Source organism: Pleurodeles waltl, chromosome 12 (genome assembly GCF_031143425.1).
Source record: "Pleurodeles waltl isolate 20211129_DDA chromosome 12, aPleWal1.hap1.20221129, whole genome shotgun sequence".
Lineage (NCBI taxonomy): Eukaryota > Metazoa > Chordata > Amphibia > Caudata > Salamandridae > Pleurodeles > Pleurodeles waltl.
In genome coordinates this window covers 526,213,403-526,238,534 of record NC_090451.1, presented here as the reverse complement: position 1 = coordinate 526,238,534, position 25,132 = coordinate 526,213,403, and positions in this window count along the sequence as shown.

Sequence of the window (25,132 nt, the reverse complement as noted above, 5' to 3'; positions counted from 1 at the left end):
ACCACCGACGAAGACGACGACAGTAAGTACCGCAACCTAGTAAACATGGGAAGAAAGGGCACAGTTACACACCCACCCACCCTGCAACACACTCCCAAACCCTCCCACCATCACAAGCCATACACACCAGAATAAGAGGTACTTACCCGACACAAGGCAACAAAGACCTGCCCAAAGTACACACATGTGCACCTCACACCCTCACAATGAAACGATGAACCGCGTCTCCATATTGTGCCAACAGCACCACTGGGCACACAAACTTTAATACAAAAGTAAAATAGTAATGTCCAAATAAGGCCATTGGCGAGTCCATGGAGAAGACCCTGAAGGGCCCAAATGGGCCGGACTTGACTCCCACATGTGTACAGGGTACTCAACTGTAAAGGGACATCAGTGGGGCAGCCAGGCACCTCAGGGAACAGTGGCGGAGATGGCTGGGGTGGGGACTTACGCCTGGAAGAGGAGGGCTTGGGCTGCCGTTTGGGAGGTGAAGGGGGTTTGGGTTTGCCCTTGGAAGGTGGGAGAGTGGGCTTGGACTGGGGGGTGGCAGAGGGACTTGGGGCAAAACGGGGCTTCTTCCTCTCTGGGGAAGGGGCACGGGAATGAGAAGGGTGGGCTGGGGAGGACTTGGACGAGGAAGGAGTGGACAGGGCAAGGAGATGGGCACGTTTAGGGATGAGACGGGGTGGGCCAATGGGTTCAAACAGGTCAACACAGGAGAGGAAAAGTTTCCTGGGGGCAGTTGGGGTGGGTATGGAGGAAGGTGTGGGAGTGGAGGTAGAGGGAGTGCTTGTACCAGGTGTAGGTGTGCTGGACGTGGATGCAGGTGCCTGTACAGTATGCTGATGTGTGGTGGATGTGTGTTGAGTGGGTGTCTGGGAACGTTTGAGAGTCTTGGGTGGAGGGGGTGGAAAGACAGGCTGCCAGAGTAAATGGATGCTGTCTGGGTGTCTGCTGGTCTGGTGAGTGTGCTGCATGTGTCAGTCAATGTAGTTGTGGTGAGTTCAGGTGCGGTGTCTGGGGTGGATGACTGGATGTCAGATGTTGTGGTGACTGCAAGAATGGGGCCAGCAGCAGTGACTGAGGGTGCAGTACTTGTGGGTGTGCATGTTGAGGTGACAGACAGGGAGGCGGGTGAGGTGGACACTGGGGGAAGTGGATGTTGTTGTGTGTGCCTTTGTATGTTGGCTGTGTGTATGCCTGTGGTGGGAAGTGTGGTGCTTGTGTTTCTCTGTGTGCTTCGTGTGTGTTGAGGTGTGTGCATGGCTGTCTGAACGTATGCTTGGGATGGGTGAAGGGAGTGGGTTGATGGAAGGGGTAGAGGTGGTTGGAGAGGGGACGGAAAGACCAGGGACACTGGCTGCTGTCAAAGAGGAGGCCAGAGCCTGAAAAGATCTATGTATGCCAGACATGGCACCATGAATGCCTTCTAGGTATGCATTGCATTGCTGCATCTGGGATGATAGCCCCTGGATGGCATTCACGATGGTTGTCTGCCCCACAGAGATGGTCCTCAGGAGGTCAATAGCCTCCTCCGTGAGGGCGGCAGGGCTGACTGGGGCTGGAGATGAGGTGCCTGGGGCAAAGGAGACGCCCACCCTCCTGGGTGAGCGGGCACGGGCAACTGGGTGGAGAGCAACTGGGAGGGCGATGATGGCATGGGGGTGGCAGAAGATGACAAAGAATGGGTGGGCCCACTAGGGTCCACCACCGAGGGCTCCCATTGGAAGAGGTATCAGAGTTACTACCGCCAGTGGTAGTTGCCTCCCCGTGGTACTCCCCTCGCCCTCCAACCCACTGGTCCCATTGGGCTCTGCCGACTCTGCCACCTTGGAACCGTGAAGCAAAATACAAACGCTGTGGGATAGCGTAACTGGATGGACGGAATGCGGAACCAATCAAACATTCACCCCCAGTCACAGATCTGGGTTTAATCCATCCATTATTTTGCTCACCATGCCACCCCAGTTTGAACCCAGCCATATGCAAATCAGTCTTGACCCTGTTCCACATGGGAACAGTCCAGCCCGAACTGCCAGGCCAGGTTCTCCCTGGACCGGAAACAAGCATCCTGGGACCGGTTTCGGGGTTTCACCCCTCCTCACCCAGGCTAGCTTGAATCCAGTGGCACAGTGAGCCCGGGACCCACGTCTGGGCATACACGGCGCACTTAGGGCGGCAAAAGCAAAGCAAAATACAAACGCTGTGGGATAGCGTAACTGGAACCGTGGGCCGCTGCATCCCCACTCACCGGTGCCACTGCTCCCTCGCCAGATGATGCTGATGTACACAAAGAACACAAGAGCACAGGGGTGGGGAGACAAAACATGATAGAAATCTGTAAATACCTGAATGGATGTACATACTTGGTGCACACACACTCCCATCCAGCCTACACACCTACACGCAGCACCTACGACAATAGTCATGACTATGCTCCTGACTGGTGGCCACTACCCCAGAATACAACTAATTTCCCACATGAAACACGGACCTGATGAACTGTGTGGACTACACACATGGGGGACCATGGCCAGCCAATGCTCCCACTAGTCCATGTGCCCACAAAGAATCCTACAGTACAGGTAGATCAACCCCCAAGGGCCTATTGTGACCGTTGACACCTGCCCCACATCATTTCCGTGCCCATGGGGGGCAGGACTGCTGGAACACATCTGTCTGAGTGCCTGACACCAGGCAGCATACATACCACAGCACCCAAACACATCCATCAAAGTCTTATTAAGCAGTGTTGGTACTCACCTCCTTGTGGCTGCTGTACTGCCTTCAAGCGCCCATCCAAATGCGGATATGCCACGGCCCGAATGTGGGACATTAAGGGGGTCAGGGTCCGATGGGCACCCCTTCCTCGTTGGGAGGCCTTCCCCAGCTGGGCCTTGCAGGTCCTCCCACTGCTTCCTGCAGTGGGTGCTTTGCCGGTTGTAGACCCCCAGGGTCCGCAGCTCCTTGGCAATGGCTTGCCAGAGTCCCCTCTTCTGATGGGTGCTGACCTGTATGGGACAGACAGAGAAGAAAAACAGACGTCAGGATATGCCCATCTGATACAGCTGACATGCCGTCCCCTATGGGACGGAAACTTCACAGGATGATTTAACCAAATCACTAACCGTACATGCCACACAATCTACGCCTGTGCAGTTACAAATCGAGCACACATGCATACAGGCATCCGCCACCATAACATACATCTATGCAAGACAACCGCCAACTCACCTGCTCCTCTGGTCGCACATATAACTTGGCATACAGGAGAGGGACTCGGTCCACCAGCTTCTCCAGCTCATTCGTGGTGAAAGCCGGGGCCCGTTCCACTGTGACTCGTGCCATTGGAGTAACCAGAGTCAGGACACAGCAGCACACTCAGTGGAGTACTTGCATGCGCGGGAATCAGGAGACAAGTGAAATTGGGGTGACGACATGGCATACGCTCCGCAGCGGTGTGCACTGTCACCGCTGGCGGCGATCATGATAGGCCCAGTTTCCCCATTGACAACCATGTCAACCAATGAATGGGTGCACGGCGGTGAACAGCGCCTTCTGCCATGACAACGAACACCAGCGGAATGATGTCACTTCCACTCCTTCATATCTGGATGGCAAGAGGCTGCCATTTTGCTAGCACCATGTACATATTTCCTGGACAGGGTCCCTTTCAGGGCCTTCAAATCGTAGCCCTTAGTCGCCTGCTTACATGAGTGTCTGTTCCTCACATTAGACCAGAGGTATCACTGCAAACATGTGCCTAAAGTTGTACATCATACATCGCTTGTGTGTGTAACCTACATATTATACACCAGTTATTCATTCACAACATGTTTTGCATGTGTATGCGTGTCCCTCATATGTGTTCTTTCCTCCCCATAGGTACAGACCCATGTGGTGAAGGAGGGCTCCATCTGTGTACAGCCCTCTTGTTGATTTGGATACCATGGACGAATGTAACATAATTGTCACCTACAGACTCAGTCGTTCAACAATCCAGGAACTATGTGCTTTACTGGATCCTGTACTGAGACCAGCTAATCGGAATCAGCATGCCATCACTACTGAAGTGCAAGTGGTCTCTGTACTCCATTTTTTGGCTACGGGCTCATTTCAGGTGACAGTGGGCATGGGTGTAGGGTTCTCACAGCCAATGTTTAGCCTCATCCTGTCCAAATTCCTGGATACATTTGTACAACACCTGCAGACATATGTCCAGTTTCCCCAAAGGGATGAACTCCCTGCCATCAAGTCTGGATTTTATGCCTTTGCTAACATACCCCATGTGATAGGTGCCGTTGATGGAACCCACATAGCTCACATCCCCCCAAGGATGAATGAACAGGTGTAAAGGAACTGTAAGGAAATGCCTCCTTGGCATGGTTGCCCCCTGACTTTTTGCCTTTGCTGATGCTATGTTTACAATTGAAAGTGTGCTGAGGCCTGCTAACCAGGCCCCAGCACCAGTGTTCTTTCCCTAACCTGTACTTTTGTATCCACAATTGGCAGACCCTGGCATCCAGATAAGTCCCTTGTAACTGGTACCTCTAGTACCAAGGGCCCTGATGCCAAGGAAGGTCTCTAAGGGCTGCAGCATGTCTTATGCCACCCTGGAGACCTCTCACTCAGCACAGACACACTGCTTGCCAGCTTGTGTGTGCTAGTGAGGACAAAACGAGTAAGTCGACATGGCACTCCCCTCAGGGTGCCATGCCAGCCTCTCACTGCCTATGCAGTATAGGTAAGACACCCCTCTAGCAGGCCTTACAGCCCTAAGGCAGGGTGCACTATACCATAGGTGAGGGTACCAGTGCATGAGCATGGTACCCCTACAGTGTCTAAACAAAACCTTAGACATTGTAAGTGCAGGGTAGCCACAAGAGTATATGGTCTGGGAGTCTGTCAAACACGAACTCCACAGCACCATAATGGCTACACTGAAAACTGGGAAGTTTGGTATCAAACTTCTCAGCACAATAAATGCACACTGATGCCAGTGTACATTTTATTGTAAAATACACCCCAGAGGGCACCTTAGAGGTGCCCCCTGAAACTTAACCGACTATCTGTGTAGGCTGACTAGTTTTAGCAGCCTGCCACAAACCGAGACATGTTGCTGGCCCCATGGGGAGAGTGCCTTTGTCACTCTGAGGCCAGTAACAAAGCCTGCACTGGGTGGAGATGCTAACACCTCCCCCAGGCAGGAATTGTCACACCTGGCGGTGAGCCTCAAAGGCTCACCTCCTTTGTGCCAACCCAGCAGGACACTCCAGCTAGTGGAGTTGCCCGCCCCCTCCGGCCAGGCCCCACTTTTGGCGGCAAGGCCGGAGAAGATAATGAGAAAAACAAGGAGGAGTCACTGGCCAGTCAGGACAGCCCCTAAGGTGTCCTGAGCTGAAGTGACTCTAACTTTTAGAAATCCTCCATCTTGCAGATGGAGGATTCCCCCAATAGGGTTAGGATTGTGACCCCCTCCCCTTGGGAGGAGGCACAAAGAGGGTGTACCCACCCTCAGGGCTAGTAGCCATTGGCTACTAACCCCCCAGACCTAAACACGCCCTTAAATTTAGTATTTAAGGGCTACCCTGAACCCTAGAAAAATCAGATTCCTGCAACTACAAGAAGAAGGACTGCCTAGCTGAAAACCCCTGCAGAGGAAGACCAGAAGACGACAACTGCCTTGGCTCCAGAAACTCACCGGCCTGTCTCCTGCCTTCCAAAGATCCTGCTCCAGCGACGCCTTCCAAAGGGACCAGCGACCTCGACATCCTCTGAGGACTGCCCCTGCTTCGAAAAGACAAGAAACTCCCGAGGACAGCGGACCTGCTCCAAGAAAGGCTGCAACTTTGTTTCCAGCAGCCTTGAAAGAACCCTGCAAGCTCCCCGCAAGAAGCGTGAGACTTGCAACACTGCACCCGGCGACCCCGACTCGGCTGGTGGAGATCCGACACCTCAGGAGGGACCCCAGGACTACTCTGATACTGTGAGTACCAAAACCTGTCCCCCCTGAGCCCCCACAGCGCCGCCTGCAGAGGGAATCCCGAGGCTTCCCCTGACCGCGACTCTTTGAATCCAAAGTCCCGACGCCTGGGAGAGACCCTGCACCCGCAGCCCCCAGGACCTGAAGGACCGGACTTTCACTGGAGAAGTGACCCCCAGGAGTCCCTCTCCCTTGCCCAAGTGGAGGTTTCCCCGAGGAACCCCCCCCTTGCCTGCCTGCAGCGCTGAAGAGATCCCGAGATCTCTCATAGACTAACATTGCGAACCCGACGCCTGTTTCTACACTGCACCCGGCCGCCCCCGCGCCGCTGAGGGTGAAATTTCTGTGTGGGCTTGTGTCCCCCCCGGTGCCCTACAAAACCCCTCTGGTCTGCCCTCCGAAGACGCGGGTACTTACCTGCAAGCAGACCGGAACCGGGGCACCCCCTTCTCTCCATTCTAGCCTATGTGTTTTGGGCACCACTTTGAACTCTGCACCTGACCGGCCCTGAGCTGCTGGTGTGGTGACTTTGGGGTTGCTCTGAACCCCCAACGGTGGGCTACCTTGGACCAAGAACTGAACCCTGTAAGTGTCCTACTTACCTGGTAAAAACTAACAAAAACTTACCTCCCCTAGGAACTGTGAAAATTGCACTGTGTCCACTTTTAAAACAGCTATTTGTCAATAACTTGAAAAGTATACATGCAATTTTTATGATTTAAAGTTCCTAAAGTACTTACCTGCAATACCTTTCGAATGAGATATTACATGTAGAATTTGAACCTGTGGTTCTTAAAATAAACTAAGAAAAGATATTTTTCTATACAAAAACCTATTGGCTGGATTTGTCTCTGAGTGTGTGTACCTCATTTATTGTCTATGTGTATGTACAACAAATGCTTAACACTACTCCTTGGATAAGCCTACTGCTCGACCACACTACCACAAAATAGAGCATTAGTATTATCTATTTTTACCACTATTTTACCTCTAAGGGGAACCCTTGGACTCTGTGCATGCTATTCCTTACTTTGAAATAGCACATACAGAGCCAACTTCCTACATTGGTGGATCAGCGGTGGGGTACAAGACTTTGCATTTGCTGGACTACTCAGCCAATACCTGATCACATGACAAATTCCAAAATTGTCATTAGAAATTGATTTTTGCAATTTGAAAAGTTTTCTAAATTCTTAAAAGACCTGCTAGGGCCTTGTGTTAGATCCTGTTTAGCATTTCTTTTAGAGTTTAAAAGTTTGTAAAAGTTTGAATTAGATTCTAGAACCAGTTGTAGATTCTTAAAAAGTATTCCAACTTTTAGAAGCAAAATGTCTAGCACAGATGTGACTGTGGTGGAACTCGACACCACACCTTACCTCCATCTTAAGATGAGGGAGCTAAGGTCACTCTGTAAAATAAAGAAAATAACAATGGGCCCCAAACCTACCAAAATACAGCTCCAGGAGCTTTTGGCAGAGTTTGAAAAGGCCAACCCCTCTGAGGGTGGCAACTCAGAGGAAGAGGATAGTGACTTGGAGGAAAATTCCCCCCTACCAGTCCTATCTAGGGAGAACAGGGTCCCTCAAACCCTGACTCCTAAAATAATAGTCAGAGATGCTGGTTCCCTCACAGGAGAGACCAACACCTCTGAAATCACTGAGGATAGCCCCAGTGAAGAGGACGTCCAGTTAGCCAGGATGGCCAAAAGATTGGCTTTGGAAAGACAGATCCTAGCCATAGAGAGGGAAAGACAAGAGATGGGCCTAGGACCCATCAATGGTGGCAGCAACATAAATAGGGTCAGAGATTCTCCTGACATGTTGAAAATCCCTAAAGGGATTGTAACTAAATATGAAGATGGTGATGACATCACCAAATGGTTCACAGCTTTTGAGAGGGCTTGTGGAACCAGAAAAGTGAACAGATCTCACTGGGGTGCTCTCCTTTGGGAAATGTTCACAGGAAAGTGTAGGGATAGACTCCTCACACTCTCTGGACAAGATGCAGAATCTTATGACCTCATGAAGGGTACCCTGATTGAGGGCTTTGGATTCTCCACTGAGGAGTATAGGATTAGATTCAGGGGGGCTCAAAAATCCTCGAGCCAGACCTGGGTTGACTTTGTAGACTACTCAGTGAAAACACTAGATGGTTGGATTCAAGGCAGTGGTGTAAGTAATTATGATGGGCTGTACAATTTATTTGTGAAAGAACACCTGTTAAGTAATTGTTTCAATGATAAACTGCATCAGCATCTGGTAGACCTAGGACCAATTTCTCCCCAAGAATTGGGAAAGAAGGCGGACCATTGGGTCAAGACAAGGGTGTCCAAGACTTCAACAGGGGGTGACCAAAAGAAAGGGGTCACAAAGACTCCCCAGGGGAAGGGTGATGAGACAACCAAAACTAAAAATAGTAAAGAGTCTTCTACAGGCCCCCAAAAACCTGCACAGGAGGGTGGGCCCAGAGCCTCTTCACAAAACAATGGGTACAAGGGTAAAAACCTTGATCCCAAAAAGGCCTGGTGTCATAGCTGTAAACAGCATGGACACCAAACTGGAGACAAGGCCTGTCCCAAGAAAGGTTCCACTCCAAACTCCCATCCAGGTAACACTGGTATGGCTAGTCTCCAAGTGGGATCAACAGTGTGCCCAGAGCAAATCAGGGTCCACACTGAAGCTACTCTAGTTTCTGAGGGTGGGGTGGATTTAGCCACACTAGCTGTCTGGCCGCCTAACATGCAAAAATACAGACAGCAACTCTTAATTAATGGGACTAGAATAGAGGGCCTGAGGGATACAGGTGCCAGTGTCACCATGGTGACAGAGAAACTGGTTTCCCCTGGCCAATACCTGACTGGAAAAACTTACACAGTCACCAACGCTGACAATCAGAGAAAAGTACATCCCATGGCAATGGTTACTTTAGAATGGGGAGGGGTCAATGGCCTGAAACAGGTGGTGGTCTCCTCAAATATCCCAGTGGACTGTCTGCTTGGAAATGACCTGGAGTCCTCAGCATGGGCTGAGGTAGAACTAAAAACCCATGCAGCAATGCTGGGTATCCCTGAACTGGTGTGTGTGAAAACAAGAGCACAGTGCAAGGCACAGGGTGAACAAGTAGAGCTGGAGTCTGGAAGAATGGCCCAGCCTACCAAGAGAACAGGAAAGTCAGTTGGGAAACCAACTGCAACACAGCAAAAGAAAGGGAACCTCTCTTCTCAGGAAGAAGTTCTGCCCTCTGAGGGAACTGAGCCTTTGGAGCTTGAACCTTATAAGGTTGAGCTCTTAGGCCCAGGGGGACCCTCAAGGGAGGAGCTGTGTAAGGGACAAGAAACCTGTCCCTCTCTTGAAGGCCTCAGGCAGCAAGCTGCTGAAGAGTCCAAAGGCAAGAAAAATGGAACACATAGGGTCTATTGGGAAGATGGACTCCTGTACACTGAGGCCAGAGACCCCAAACCTGGTGCCACTAGGAGAGTGGTAGTGCCTCAGCTGTTCAGGAAGTTCATCCTAACATTGGCCCATGACATTCCCCTTGCTGGACATTTGGGACAAACCAAGACGTGGGAGAGGTTAGTCAACCACTTCTACTGGCCCAATATGTCCAACATGGTTAAGGAGTTTTGCCTCTCCTGCCCCACCTGTCAAGCCAGTGGTAAGACAGGTGGGCATCCAAAGGCCCCCCTCATTCCACTTCCAGTGGTGGGGGTTCCCTTTGAAAGAGTGGGTGTGGACATAGTTGGTCCACTAGAACCTCCCACAGCCTCAGGAAATATGTATATCCTGGTAGTAGTGGATCATGCTACCAGGTATCCTGAAGCTATTCCCCTTAGGTCGACTACTGCCCCTGCAGTAGCCAAGGCCCTCATTGGTATCTTTACCAGAGTGGGTTTCCCTAAGGAGGTGGTGTCTGACAGAGGTACCAACTTCATGTCAGCATACCTAAAGCACATGTGGAATGAGTGTGGGGTGACTTATAAATTCACTACACCATACCATCCACAAACTAATGGCTTAGTTGAGAGATTCAACAAGACATTAAAGGGCATGATCATGGGGCTCCCAGAAAAACTCAAAAGGAGATGGGATGTCCTCTTGCCATGTCTGCTTTTCGCTTACAGAGAGGTGCCACAGAAGGGAGTAGGATTCTCACCCTTTGAACTTCTGTTTGGTCATCCTGTAAGAGGACCACTTGCTCTTGTTAAAGAAGGCTGGGAGAGACCTCTCCATGAGCCTAAACAAGACATAGTGGACTATGTACTTGGCCTTCGCTCTAGAATGGCAGAGTACATGGAAAAGGCAACCAAAAACCTTGAGGCCAGCCAACAGCTCCAGAAGTTTTGGTATGACCAAAAGGCTGCACTGGTTGAGTTCCAACCAGGGCAGAAAGTCTGGGTTCTGGAGCCTGTGGCTCCCCGGGCACTCCAGGACAAATGGAGTGGCCCTTACCCAGTACTAGAAAGGAAGAGTCAGGTCACCTACCTGGTGGACCTGGGCACAAGCAGGAGCCCCAAGAGGGTGATCCATGTGAACCGCCTTAAGCTCTTCCATGACAGGGCTGATGTCAATCTGTTGATGGTAACAGATGAGGATCAGGAGGCAGAGAGTGAACCTCTCCCTGATCTTCTGTCATCAGACCCAAAAGATGGCACAGTAGATGGAGTGATCTACTCAGACACCCTCTCTGGCCAACAGCAAGCTGATTGTAGGAGAGTCCTACAACAGTTTCCTGAACTCTTCTCCTTAACCCCTGGTCAGACACACCTGTGTACCCATGATGTGGACACAGGAGACAGCATGCCTGTCAAGAACAAAATCTTTAGACAATCTGACCATGTTAAGGAAAGCATCAAGGTGGAAGTCCACAAGATGCTGGAATTGGGAGTAATTGAGCGCTCTGACAGCCCCTGGGCTAGCCCAGTGGTCTTAGTCCCCAAACCTCACACCAAAGATGGAAAGAAAGAGATGAGGTTTTGTGTGGACTACAGAGGGCTCAATTCTGTCACCAAGACAGATGCTCATCCAATTCCAAGAGCTGATGAGCTCATAGATAAATTAGGTGCTGCCAAATTCTTAAGTACCTTTGACTTGACAGCAGGGTACTGGCAAATAAAAATGGCACCTGGAGCAAAAGAGAAAACAGCATTCTCCACACCTGATGGGCATTATCAGTTTACTGTTATGCCCTTTGGTTTAAAGAATGCCCCTGCCACCTTCCAAAGGTTGGTGAATCAAGTCCTTGCTGGCTTGGAGTCCTTTAGCACAGCTTATCTTGATGATATTGCTGTCTTTAGCTCCACCTGGCAGGATCACCTGGTCCACCTGAAGAAGGTTTTGAAGGCTCTGCAATCTGCAGGCCTCTCTATCAAGGCATCCAAATGCCAGATAGGGCAGGGAACTGTGGTTTACTTGGGCCACCTTGTAGGTGGAGGCCAAGTTCAGCCACTCCAACCCAAGATCCAGACTATTCTGGACTGGGTAGCTCCAAAAACCCAGACTCAAGTCAGGGCATTCCTTGGCTTGACTGGGTATTACAGGAGGTTTGTGAAGGGATATGGATCCATTGTGACAGCCCTCACTGAACTCACCTCCAAGAAAATGCCCAAGAAAGTGAACTGGACTGTGGAATGCCAACAGGCCTTTGACACCCTGAAACCAGCAATGTGCTCAGCACCAGTTCTAAAAGCTCCAGATTATTCTAAGCAGTTCATTGTGCAGACTGATGCCTCTGAACATGGGATAGAGGCAGTTTTGTCCCAAACAAATGATGATGGCCTTGACCAGCCTGTTGCTTTCATTAGCAGGAGGTTACTCCCCAGGGAGCAGCGTTGGAGTGCCATTGAGAGGGAGGCCTTTGCTGTGGTTTGGTCCCTGAAGAAGCTGAGACCATACCTCTTTGGGACTCACTTCCTAGTTCAAACTGACCACAGACCTCTCAAATGGCTGATGCAAATGAAAGGTGAAAATCCTAAACTGTTGAGGTGGTCCATCTCCCTACAGGGAATGGACTTTATAGTGGAACACAGACCTGGGACTGCCCATGCCAATGCAGATGGCCTTTCCAAGTTCTTCCACTTAGAAAATGAAGACTCTCTTGGGAAAGGTTAGTCTCATCCTCTTTCGTTTGGGGGGGGGTTGTGTAAGGAAATGCCTCCTTGGCATGGTTGCCCCCTGACTTTTTGCCTTTGCTGATGCTATGTTTACAATTGAAAGTGTGCTGAGGCCTGCTAACCAGGCCCCAGCACCAGTGTTCTTTCCCTAACCTGTACTTTTGTATCCACAATTGGCAGACCCTGGCATCCAGATAAGTCCCTTGTAACTGGTACCTCTAGTACCAAGGGCCCTGATGCCAAGGAAGGTCTCTAAGGGCTGCAGCATGTCTTATGCCACCCTGGAGACCTCTCACTCAGCACAGACACACTGCTTGCCAGCTTGTGTGTGCTAGTGAGGACAAAACGAGTAAGTCGACATGGCACTCCCCTCAGGGTGCCATGCCAGCCTCTCACTGCCTATGCAGTATAGGTAAGACACCCCTCTAGCAGGCCTTACAGCCCTAAGGCAGGGTGCACTATACCATAGGTGAGGGTACCAGTGCATGAGCATGGTACCCCTACAGTGTCTAAACAAAACCTTAGACATTGTAAGTGCAGGGTAGCCACAAGAGTATATGGTCTGGGAGTCTGTCAAACACGAACTCCACAGCACCATAATGGCTACACTGAAAACTGGGAAGTTTGGTATCAAACTTCTCAGCACAATAAATGCACACTGATGCCAGTGTACATTTTATTGTAAAATACACCCCAGAGGGCACCTTAGAGGTGCCCCCTGAAACTTAACCGACTATCTGTGTAGGCTGACTAGTTTTAGCAGCCTGCCACAAACCGAGACATGTTGCTGGCCCCATGGGGAGAGTGCCTTTGTCACTCTGAGGCCAGTAACAAAGCCTGCACTGGGTGGAGATGCTAACACCTCCCCCAGGCAGGAATTGTCACACCTGGCGGTGAGCCTCAAAGGCTCACCTCCTTTGTGCCAACCCAGCAGGACACTCCAGCTAGTGGAGTTGCCCGCCCCCTCCGGCCAGGCCCCACTTTTGGCGGCAAGGCCGGAGAAGATAATGAGAAAAACAAGGAGGAGTCACTGGCCAGTCAGGACAGCCCCTAAGGTGTCCTGAGCTGAAGTGACTCTAACTTTTAGAAATCCTCCATCTTGCAGATGGAGGATTCCCCCAATAGGGTTAGGATTGTGACCCCCTCCCCTTGGGAGGAGGCACAAAGAGGGTGTACCCACCCTCAGGGCTAGTAGCCATTGGCTACTAACCCCCCAGACCTAAACACGCCCTTAAATTTAGTATTTAAGGGCTACCCTGAACCCTAGAAAAATCAGATTCCTGCAACTACAAGAAGAAGGACTGCCTAGCTGAAAACCCCTGCAGAGGAAGACCAGAAGACGACAACTGCCTTGGCTCCAGAAACTCACCGGCCTGTCTCCTGCCTTCCAAAGATCCTGCTCCAGCGACGCCTTCCAAAGGGACCAGCGACCTCGACATCCTCTGAGGACTGCCCCTGCTTCGAAAAGACAAGAAACTCCCGAGGACAGCGGACCTGCTCCAAGAAAGGCTGCAACTTTGTTTCCAGCAGCCTTGAAAGAACCCTGCAAGCTCCCCGCAAGAAGCGTGAGACTTGCAACACTGCACCCGGCGACCCCGACTCGGCTGGTGGAGATCCGACACCTCAGGAGGGACCCCAGGACTACTCTGATACTGTGAGTACCAAAACCTGTCCCCCCTGAGCCCCCACAGCGCCGCCTGCAGAGGGAATCCCGAGGCTTCCCCTGACCGCGACTCTTTGAATCCAAAGTCCCGACGCCTGGGAGAGACCCTGCACCCGCAGCCCCCAGGACCTGAAGGACCGGACTTTCACTGGAGAAGTGACCCCCAGGAGTCCCTCTCCCTTGCCCAAGTGGAGGTTTCCCCGAGGAACCCCCCCCTTGCCTGCCTGCAGCGCTGAAGAGATCCCGAGATCTCTCATAGACTAACATTGCGAACCCAACGCCTGTTTCTACACTGCACCCGGCCGCCCCCGCGCCGCTGAGGGTGAAATTTCTGTGTGGGCTTGTGTCCCCCCCGGTACCCTACAAAACCCCTCTGGTCTGCCCTCCGAAGACGCGGGTACTTACCTGCAAGCAGACCGGAACCGGGGCACCCCCTTCTCTCCATTCTAGCCTATGTGTTTTGGGCACCACTTTGAACTCTGCACCTGACCGGCCCTGAGCTGCTGGTGTGGTGACTTTGGGGTTGCTCTGAACCCCCAACGGTGGGCTACCTTGGACCAAGAACTGAACCCTGTAAGTGTCCTACTTACCTGGTAAAAACTAACAAAAACTTACCTCCCCTAGGAACTGTGAAAATTGCACTGTGTCCACTTTTAAAACAGCTATTTGTCAATAACTTGAAAAGTATACATGCAATTTTTATGATTTAAAGTTCCTAAAGTACTTACCTGCAATACCTTTCGAATGAGATATTACATGTAGAATTTGAACCTGTGGTTCTTAAAATAAACTAAGAAAATATATTTTTCTATACAAAAACCTATTGGCTGGATTTGTCTCTGAGTGTGTGTACCTCATTTATTGTCTATGTATATGTACAACAAATGCTTAACACTACTCCTTGGATAAGCCTACTGCTCGACCACACTACCACAAAATAGAGCATTAGTATTATCTATTTTTACCACTATTTTACCTCTAAGGGGAACCCTTGGACTCTGTGCATGCTATTCCTTACTTTGAAATAGCACATACAGAGCCAACTTCCTACAGGAACAGAAAGAACTTCTTATCACCGAACATACAATTGATGTGTACTGCTGACCAGTACATATCACATGTAAATGCCGGGTTTCCAGGATCAGTTCATGATTCCTTTGTCCTGAGGAACAGCAGTGTGCCACACATGATGGAACAACTACAATGGGACAGAGGTTGGCTCATAGGTGAGTGTGTATGACACTGGATCAGTACATAGCTGACAGCCAGGCTGTATGCAAGTAATGGCAGTTTGTTAAATTCGTCTTTCGCCCACTTTTGCAGGTGATTAGGGCTACCCCAGCTTGCAATAGCTCATGACACCTGTGAGGAATTCCAGGACAGATGCAGAGAGGAATTATAATGAGGCCAAAGGATGTACTAGGAGGGTGATTGAGTGCACTATAGGTCTCCTGAAGGCTAGATGTTGTTGCCTCCATCTCTCTGGGGGATCCCTGTGCTATGGCCCTGAAAAGGTGTGTAGAATAGTGGTGGCCTGCTGCATGCTGCACAACTTGGCAGTGAGGAGATCTATCCCCCTACTAGAGGAGGAGGGTGCTGTGCATCCAGACCTGCTACCTCTGACGGGATGAGAGTGATGGTGAGGATGAAGAGAGGGAAGAAGTCCACAATAGGAACCAGCTGATCCACCTATACTTCCAGTGACTATGAGGTACTGTTAACTGATGCTGTTGTCTGCACTGTATAATGTTTGTCTTACTCATTTGTTTGGTGATGTGGTGTCTGTAGTCATTGACACTGTTACCTGAAGACTGAGGTGGCATGTGCCATAGAGACAACCATGGTGTACATTTTGAGTTACTCCAGACACTGTTGTGCGTGGCGTACCATTCCTGCAATAAAGGTATGATTATGGAATTGACTGGCTAATGCATTCACACTAACAATTGAATAATCATTATGACAGGGGACATATGAATTGGTGTAAATGTGTTTTATTTCATAGGTGTGCTGTACAGTGATAGAGAGTGGGCTCATGGTGCATGTCCATACCAGGTACATGGGCTCAGCGATTGGTGGCAGTGGGTATTGGTCCATATGTCCCTTGCAAGTTGGTATGTTGCTATTGGCGGGTGAGGATGGTAGCACAGTGGCACCCTTGGGAGACAGTTCAGGTTAGAGTCACTTCTTAGTGGGGGCCATGGTCTTGGCAGGTGTTCCAGTGCCATATCTGGGTCTGAGGGTACGTTTGGGTGACTGGTGCTGGGCCGCAGGGGTAGGGGTGCTGGTCTCCTGTGTGTCCTCTGCCCTGCCACCAGTCCAGTTGGCGCTGCTGATGTAGAGGGCAGGTCTGTGTCCTGGGCAGTGGTAGGGGCTTCCAGCTGTGTGGGGGTCTCAGGCTGGCTTGGGTAGTGGTGCTTCAGCACCCCTGCAATGGTGGCCATGGTGGCATTGAGTTTTTTCCATTGCTCCATGGCATCTTCGTGTTGTCTTATCTGCAGCCTTTGATTCTGCTCCAGGGTGGCCAGGATCTGCTCCAGGGTGGCCAGGATCTGGCCCATCCTGGTTTGGGTATGGTGGTATGCTCCCAGGACCTCAGAGATCACCTCCTGGGCTGCAGCATCCATCCTTTGGCCTCCCCCCTGGGCCACTGATGCCCTCCCACTGGACCTAGACCCCTGTGCCTGTGTCCCCTGCACAGGTCTGGCAGTCCCACTTGCACTGGGGCCATCATCATCCTGCCTGTTAGCTGGTGGAGACTCTGGCCTCTGTACATGTGGTCCATCAGTCTGTAGCCTTGAGACACTGGTGTGGGCTTGTTTGGCCCGAGCTGATGATGGTGGCTGGGTGGTAGGGGTGTCAGTGGTATCCTGGGTGGGGCTGCTGGAGGGTGACAGTCCAGCACTGTGTGATGGGCCAGGGTATTCCTCACTGTCCATACATCCCTCTCGAGTCTCCTGAGTGGGGCCTCTGTCTTCGTGTGGGGTGCTGGTACTCCTTGGCCTTTCCGCCCGGGTGGCATGGGTGGTGGTGCCTGTGTTTTTGTGTAAATGTGGGTGTGCCTTTTTTTATGTTGTGTACAGTGCATCTGATTCGTGCAATTGGCGTTGCAAAGGATTGTTGGGGTGTGTATGTGAGTGTTTTATTGTGTTGTGGATGTGTGTCAGGTGTGTGAGTTTCAAACTTGCCAATGCGTGCATTTCTTGCTGTTGAGTCCCATTGCAGGCAGTGGTGGTCTGTACCACCAATGGTCGTTCGACATCCACTATCCGCCACAGTGATTTGTGCATCATTATTTGGTAGGCGGAGGATTTGTCTGCTTGGCGGTGGCGGGTGGGGTGTACAACCTTTCCGCCATCATGGGCCCTGATGGTGGGTGAAGGTTGCAGAATTTCTGGAGGTTTCTGTTTTTGGCATCATTATATGGCGGTGTGCTGTTCACCACCACTGGCAGTCTTCTGTTCACCGCATCCACGGCAGTCGGATGTGTTTTCCGCCGTGTTCATAATGATCACCTTAGTGCATCATGTTTGCCATACATTTAAGGCTGATGTGTATTACACATGTACATGTCGTAAGCAACACCCTTCCATGTACATCAATACACTGGCTGCTCTCCTGTTGGAATTCAGTACAGAATTGGATCACAAATTAAATGTGTGTTTTAGTGCTCACTGATAGCATGACTGTTGGTCAAGGCCCAACCTTCTGCGACTTTCCCTCTTTTTTGGTGTAAGTTAATTCAGTTTTTTCTCCCAACTGCAGAGACTTAGAGAGTAAAACTGGAAACCATCTGCCAGGAAGATCAGAATTGCAAAAGGAAACAGAGGGTTAGACATGAACAGAAACCTAATGTAAAGAAGTGGGTTTCACTCACAAAACCTTCAAGAATAGTTATTTTATTTCAAGGGTTAATTGGAACAAGAGAGCTTAAATACCGTAGGTCACGTGAGGGCATCTTTCCAATAAGAAAATTACATTTCAGTTTTTATCCTTTAGAAATAAGCACCAGCAATGGATTAATGCAGAATGGAGCAATTTTTAATTAACCTTTTAAAACCTGTGATACATACATATTTGTCTGCATAATGTAAATTTGTGTTTTCATCAAATGATGTGGTACCAAAATTTTTGCTTATGACTTGCACATTAAAGCCAGAATAATTGGCTTTGCCAATGCCTATTTAAGGTTGCTGCCAAGGATCAGGAATGAAATTGTAAAAGGAGCAATCGTTCTGTATTGGGAAGGGAACAGCTCAATACATTATTAATGCCACTGTTTTTGTTATTTTATCTGAGCTGACAGAAGCAGTATAATTAACCTCGATATCCAGGAGGAAAATGAAGTTCTGAAACGCATTGATCAGTTGTTAATTAGGATATTCTCTATATCTAATAAATTAATTTGTAATACGAACTGATAAATAGGAAAATAATTGGTGTGTTGACGTTGAATAAAAACACGTAAGAAAATTGTCATAAAAGTGAAACATTGAATGTATATATTCCAGATGGAATTACACACGAGGTCCAATTCCGGATGTGTGCTTTCTGTGAAGACAGGAACACCTAACAGTGGAAATGCTTAAGCGGTTTCAGAGAAAGTGATGGGTTTACACCGGCGGAGTCTCAGAATGGACAGCTGCGGTAAACCCCTGATCTTGGTGCCTGTCCTCCACTTAGTCACCAGGGCACAGTGGCACTTGCCAGCCCTATTTAGAGTGGGGATCTCATAACTTGATTTCCAGAGTCGAGGCCGAGCACCAAGACTGGTGGACCAAATAGAGAAAATACACAATGGGCCCTCTGCGCTTAGAGAAAACGCCCTGCATGTCAGCGCCGTTGTTTGTTTGTTTTCTGAAATCAAACTCTGACTTTGAGTTTGTTTACAAAAAACACTTTGTACAGCAAGTGCCACACAAATATGGTGTATACTCAGCAAATTACCAGTGCTCTTCAATGAGGCTGTCACAGTGGCAGAGTCTCTGAAAATTCAGAGATCTCTATCTGCCTGACAGAGATCGCTAGATCTGCAAGGCGATCCTCCACCATGGAAGTTGAGGCCATGGCACCTAAGCTGTTACAAAAGTGTTCCAAGAGGCCCCCACTGTATCACGCAGCATGATCCAATACTTCCCAATGTGGCTTCAGCGCTCCCAAGATGACCTTGCGGATATTGAGGTTAAAGAGTGATAGTTAAGTACCGCTTTGAAATGTGTTGACTAGAAAGCTAAAGGTTTTACAAGTAGTTCTGAAGTTCAGATACGTGTATGAGAAAGCTGTGAGCACCATACAAAACACGGTGTGCATAGCAATCAAATATGTTTGCGCCACAGGGACTCCAGCACCTATCTAATCCACCCTGCCCCACAGGAGAGAGTAACAATCAAATAGTATTTGACCGGACAAATAACACCAATTTTAATATGTGGTGCTGGGGCATAATGGCCATCACTTTTATTGTATCGTTTAAAAACCTATTAAAAATGATGAGCAGAAAGGTATGGGGCCTATGGACTGCTTTAAAAGATGTAACTTAATGGGGACAGGTGGGAGGGGGGACGTAGTAGGCCAGGGTGAACAGACGTGTCCATGGGGGGAGGGAAAGGAGAAGGGTTGGTATGTACCATGCACCAGTATGCATTCCAGCTCTGAACTTTTTAATGGGAATTAGACAATAATGTGCGGAAACTGGGAAACATTCCCTTGCAGTTGAGATGGGTTTATTATGACGCATATCTGTGTATAAAACTCAGTCAAATATTTTAAAAAAGTAATGTACAAAAAATAAAACTCCTGCAGAATTTGAGCCATTATGTGCCTGGGTGCTGTCATTACATGCCAGACAATGTCAGACAATCATACTGGCCACATCCTGACACCGATCCAGAAAGTAGTTTATCTGCCACAGCTGAGATTCAAATTTTCTTTTTCCCTCCATATTAAACAATTACAGTGACCTTTACCTTGGCAGATAAGAACGTATTAAACTAAATAGGCACTATCAATATAATGTTCACAGACATTCCCCTATAACCCAATAATGAGCAGGTGCATGGGCTATTTGGCTCCAAGGTTCGAATTGCCAACTTTAAGTTCAAGAAACACTGATCCTGAATCAGCACTAGACACAGAGGCAGCGATAATGGAAGAGTTCCAATTTTAAGGTGACAAGATTACATTGCAGAAAAGACATTTCATCGGCTGCTCTCGCAAAACGCAAGAAATTCAGCTCAATAATATCAGGCCTCTGGCAAAAATCAGTAGCACACAGATGGGGATATCCAGTTCGCCTTTTGTTTTTCTTGGAAGGCAGATAGGATTGCCAACCTTGGTCATGCTCGTAAATTCCATAGCATAAACAATCCAAGTGACACAAGGAAAGTGAATAAGCAAATGAATGTCAGTCAATAGGACGGAATGGAGTGAGCCAAAGGCTGTCATAGAACAAACAGAAGCACACAAATTGAGGCAGAGGGCAGAAAAGGAAACCTGTTCATCCTCTACAGATGAAGACTGAACCTTTGACCTGATTCCCTTAACCAAAACTCTATAGCACGTGAACACCATGATGTTGGTGTGAAAGCTGAACTAATCAACAATGAATTTGCATTGATAAGTAATTAAGAATTCTACAAATTTTAGGTTAACATAGAGAAAATAAGTGTTTGTGGAAAATGTGACCACCACAGTGGCCACTATTACGTGTATGAAATTAATAAATGGTATTAACTGTTAAAAATAATGTACATAAGTGAATACAATGTATTAGTAGACCATATTAACGTATAATTGATATGTATTTGTTTAAACTTATTGTGCATAGACTATTTGAGAATTTTAGGCCAACTTGACAAATACTCATGCTAAGTTTTGTGGCAAAATAAATGTTCGAAAATGTTTTACGATGCATGGAGAAAAGTTTTGTTGTTCTTTTGTTCTTTGTACACACAGAGTTGACCAAATAGTTTGTAATGCTGCAACATTTACTAGATGATGTCTTAACTTTCTCAAGAGAATTGTCTGCTGTAGTGCAGTGTGACTTTTAATGATACTTATGTTGCATTGATGTGTGAGAAGCAAATGTTCTCAGGACCCAACAATGGACTCACTGACAAAAGTATGAATTGCAACTAAAAAGTTACCTAATGGAACTGGTGACAGGATCAGGAGATGAGGAGCCAATCAACGACATGTGAAAGACTGTCTAACTATATCACAGATTTGAGAATTAATAATTATTGGTTCAACTGTGAACAACCGATATTCTGACCAATGACAACGTGAGGAAATACTTTGTGCACTTCTCTTTGGCAAGCTCTCAGACCAAGAGACCAGAACACAGAATAAAGGAGAGGAGCAGATGCTGATGCAGAGGGACCAGAGCAGACTTAAATGCCCTTTTTAGAGACTTTACTTGATGCCCTTTTGATTTTGGTTCAGTTAACTTAGAGCCCATTGTGGCTGAGCCAGTCCCCTTCACTTCCTCACTGCGAATGCTGACCAGACAGATGTCTAGCTGACAAATAATTCTCTGCTCATTGACCCATTAAGGAGAAGAATATTGGATGTAATAGTGTTTCTGTTGCAGGTTTTGTCTTTCTTTTCTAGGTACCAACTGCTATATTTTTTATAAGAGCCATTGGTAGATGTTTTCCAAATTAACCTTTGTCTGCTTTTGCCTTTTTGCATGAAGCCCAACATGCCCAATCAAATTAGAGGGTTAGTTAGTACGTTCATATCTTATAATCAAATTAACCAAGGGTTGATTTTGTTCAACTGTCAATGACTAAATGTATCATTAGTCCAGATATTCTTGCTAATAATTTGTATAGTATCTATTGAATGTTTGATATTAAATGCTTTAGTGAAATTAGGGTTCTTTCGTCATTTTGATCAACCTGTGTTGTTCATTTATGTCAATCAGCTGATATTGAGATTTATTTATGTGACTTTAGCATTGTTAACATAGGGAAATAAATATTCTAACGTTTACTAAAAGGTGTGGTTATTCATAGCTACAAGGGCCATGGTGTGTGACGTTTACTGAATCAATCTTTTAATAAATGTGATGATTATTTGATGTATCATTTGGTAATTCAGTGATGAATAATGTTTGTGACCATGGTAAATCACTGTTAACAGAGTCAAAAGGTCCATCGAACCTCTAACGTGTCCCTTTATCAATAAATATAAAAGCAAAATAAGGCCAGATGCGCTCAAAGTTTTTGGTAGCAGTGTCGGATGGTTTGTCACTTTAAGAAGTTACTATGGTTTCCCAGTTGTAGAAATTTTAGTTTACAAAAAGTTATGCCTCCCTAAGAGCCTACCATGACTTTCCCAAAACTTTGGGCTTTGCCAATTCTGCTTGTTTGAGGATGTTCTCAGTGTTCTAGTGTGACTTGTGTGAGAAATAGGTTTTGCGGTTGCACTGCTTAAGCAAATCACAGGTGAATTGTGATGTTTGAAAGTTAATTGAGAGTTTGCGTGCTCCAATTAAGTTGTTTAGGGAGTTTGCGAACTCCAAGGTGTGTGAGTAGGGAAGTCGTCGAACTTCACATGTGTGCAGCACTTTGTGCTAAAAATTGCCCACGTGGCTGCGTGGTCTAGGACTCCAGAGTATTATTGAAAAGTGCAGAATACACTTGTTTTATGTTGTAATTTGTCTGATAGTAGGTCAATCGGGCATAGTTGACAAATTCATATAGTATGTGGTTAAAGTGAGTGATAGTTTTTGACAGAGATTTGGTGATTCCTATGTGCACCAGGAGAGCCCAATGATCAGTTGAGAGTAAAATGTGCTGGTTGAATTTTGTTTGCGAGTCAGGGGAACTCGAATGAGTATCTATTAGAGCTAAAAGCTGCAGTTGAAAATTCAGTAAAGTTTCCGAAGTGATTGTGTTATGTTACCTACCTGTAGTAAGCAGACAAATGTGGTGTGTTGATTTTATATTAGTGCTCGCAATATTTGCATTAGTTTTGTGTGGATCTGAGTTGAGGAAGACAAGCCAGAGGGCTTTGCCAGCTGCTGTACGTGTGAGTGTGATGTCACTAGAGTCGCGCTGGGATAGGTTGGTTGGTGAGAAAAGCCGCAAACGGATTGGGGGACAACCGTGAAGTATTATTGGTTCAGAAAGGCAAGCAAAAAGGATTTTGGGATTGATATTAATTTCCTGATTTGATTAAAGAACAATTTAAGGGAAAAATTAAGTTTTTCAAAGCATTGAAAAGTGCCCCAAGGGGAGATGCGTTTAAACCAGTCAGAGTAGGAGAAGTTACTGCGCCAGGAGGTACACCCGCATATATTGTATTTGAGGAACAAGGTGCTGCGCCATGCCTGTGGTTAAAACAGTGGTGCAAAAGTTCAGAGAAAGAAGGGAGCTGAGCATTTCCTGCCCATGGAACCTTTAACTGGAGAGTTTTGGAAAATTTGAAGAGCGTACTGTATGATTCGAAACCTCCTCCGACAACTTCCCAATTTGAGACTTTAGCTATTTGAGAATTAGTAGCCAGACAGCAGCAGCAACAGAAATTTGAGAGGAGAATGAGAAAATCTGAGAAGATTTTAGCTGAGGCGAGATGAGATAGGGAGCAGAAAGTTTGGAGAAAGGACACTTTACAGGGAATTAAGATGCTTCCTGCAATTACACAAGAGGGCGAGAGCAGTGTTAAACAAAAGGTTAAAAAGAAAAATTCATGTCCTGAAGAAACAGAGCAGAAATTCGCAGAGTTTAGAAAGTCTTTGGCTTATGATGAAGACTCAGATGATGATGAATTTATTTTACAGTTACTGAGAAGTCGTCCTCTACTATATGCAGCTCATGAGACAGGTCCAAGTACTAATGCAGATCCTACAGCTCCAGTGCCTCTGGAGGTTCTACAGAGACAAGTACAGGTTAGCCCTACTGTCCCAACCACATCCACGTTTCAGACACCTTTGCCGTAGCTTGAGGTTCGAAGGATTTACCCAGATGTCCCTATTGTAAATACTACCACTAATATCAATGTTCTGACAGGACAATCTTCTCAGATGAGACAGGTTTATCAGAAGCTGACATTGATTCAAATAGAATCTGCCCCAGATTTGATGTCCTCAGTGCAAATTCAGACAATGCTGGGATACACCCCCCTAGCAGTGTCCCAGACAGACACATCTGTATCGGCAAGTCAGAATACAGGAGCAATATTCACAAGAGATCAAAACCCGCAACTAAGTCCAGATGCTGTGTCAGTACCTGTTACTATTGGTCCCGTTATACCCTTTTTGCTCAGGGAAATAATAAGAGCATAGAACAGAAAATATTTAATTCAAATGTAGAATTTGAGAGGCTCAACATGAACACAGGAATCTTGACTCCAATGAAGCAGACATTTGACATGACAGTTCCACAGATTGACTTGAGTTGTTCCAGGACTCCACTGCATATTCAAGGGAGAACAGACTTAGGTTTTAATCAAATTTTAATGACTCGAGAGACTCCATGTCTAATGTTACAACATCTTCCCAATGTAAGTAATAACAGTGACAATATCTCATTGCAAGGTTTGACAGCCCAACAGTCAACCAAATAGCTGGAAAAGCTGAACAGGATACCAGGAGATTCAAATAGAGAACATTCACTAAATTTGACCAGACATCAATCAGAAGTAGAAGAATTAATTAAAAGGGCAATTATTTTATACAGAATTGATTCATACAATGAAGAGGATTTGTGCTTCTTGTGCAAAATAATCACCAACAAAGGAGGAGTGGCACACCAGAGTCTAGCAGATCTAGCAGCTAAATACGACATAGAGATAGAGAAAATGAAGCACCTCAGAAGGAGTTACAGGTTAGAATTTGATTCAAAGGACATCAAAAACATGAGAATATCAGGAATGAAAATTCACATTAAGGAGTTAATCCAGAACATCCACACATGGGGAGCATCCGATAAATGGGAAGGCAGATGGGTAAAGATAGGAGACAAGAAGAAAAAGGAATCTGTGAATTTAAGTACTAATGTAAAGCAGACTGACGATCCTAAAGATACTTCCAATGAAAGAAATTCCAGGAGGGAATTTTGTTCATGTCCCTTGGAGCCGAAGTGACATTTTGTCATTTACAAATGACTACCCCAGATTGAGAGAGAAACCAGTGGAATGGTACCAGCAAACAGATAGGTTTGTGAAACTTGCCAAATGCCTGTGGGAAGATTTAAATACCCTGTCGGACATAGTGGTTCTGACAGATTTGTGGATTGAGTGCAAAAGAAGTGTAGATTGGCCAACAAGAGCACCCTCATGAGATCCGTCTACAGGCGCACCATCTCCAGAGGTAATTAAATATATTTACAAAGTGATTGAATTTCTGAAAACAATAATTTATCCCAAG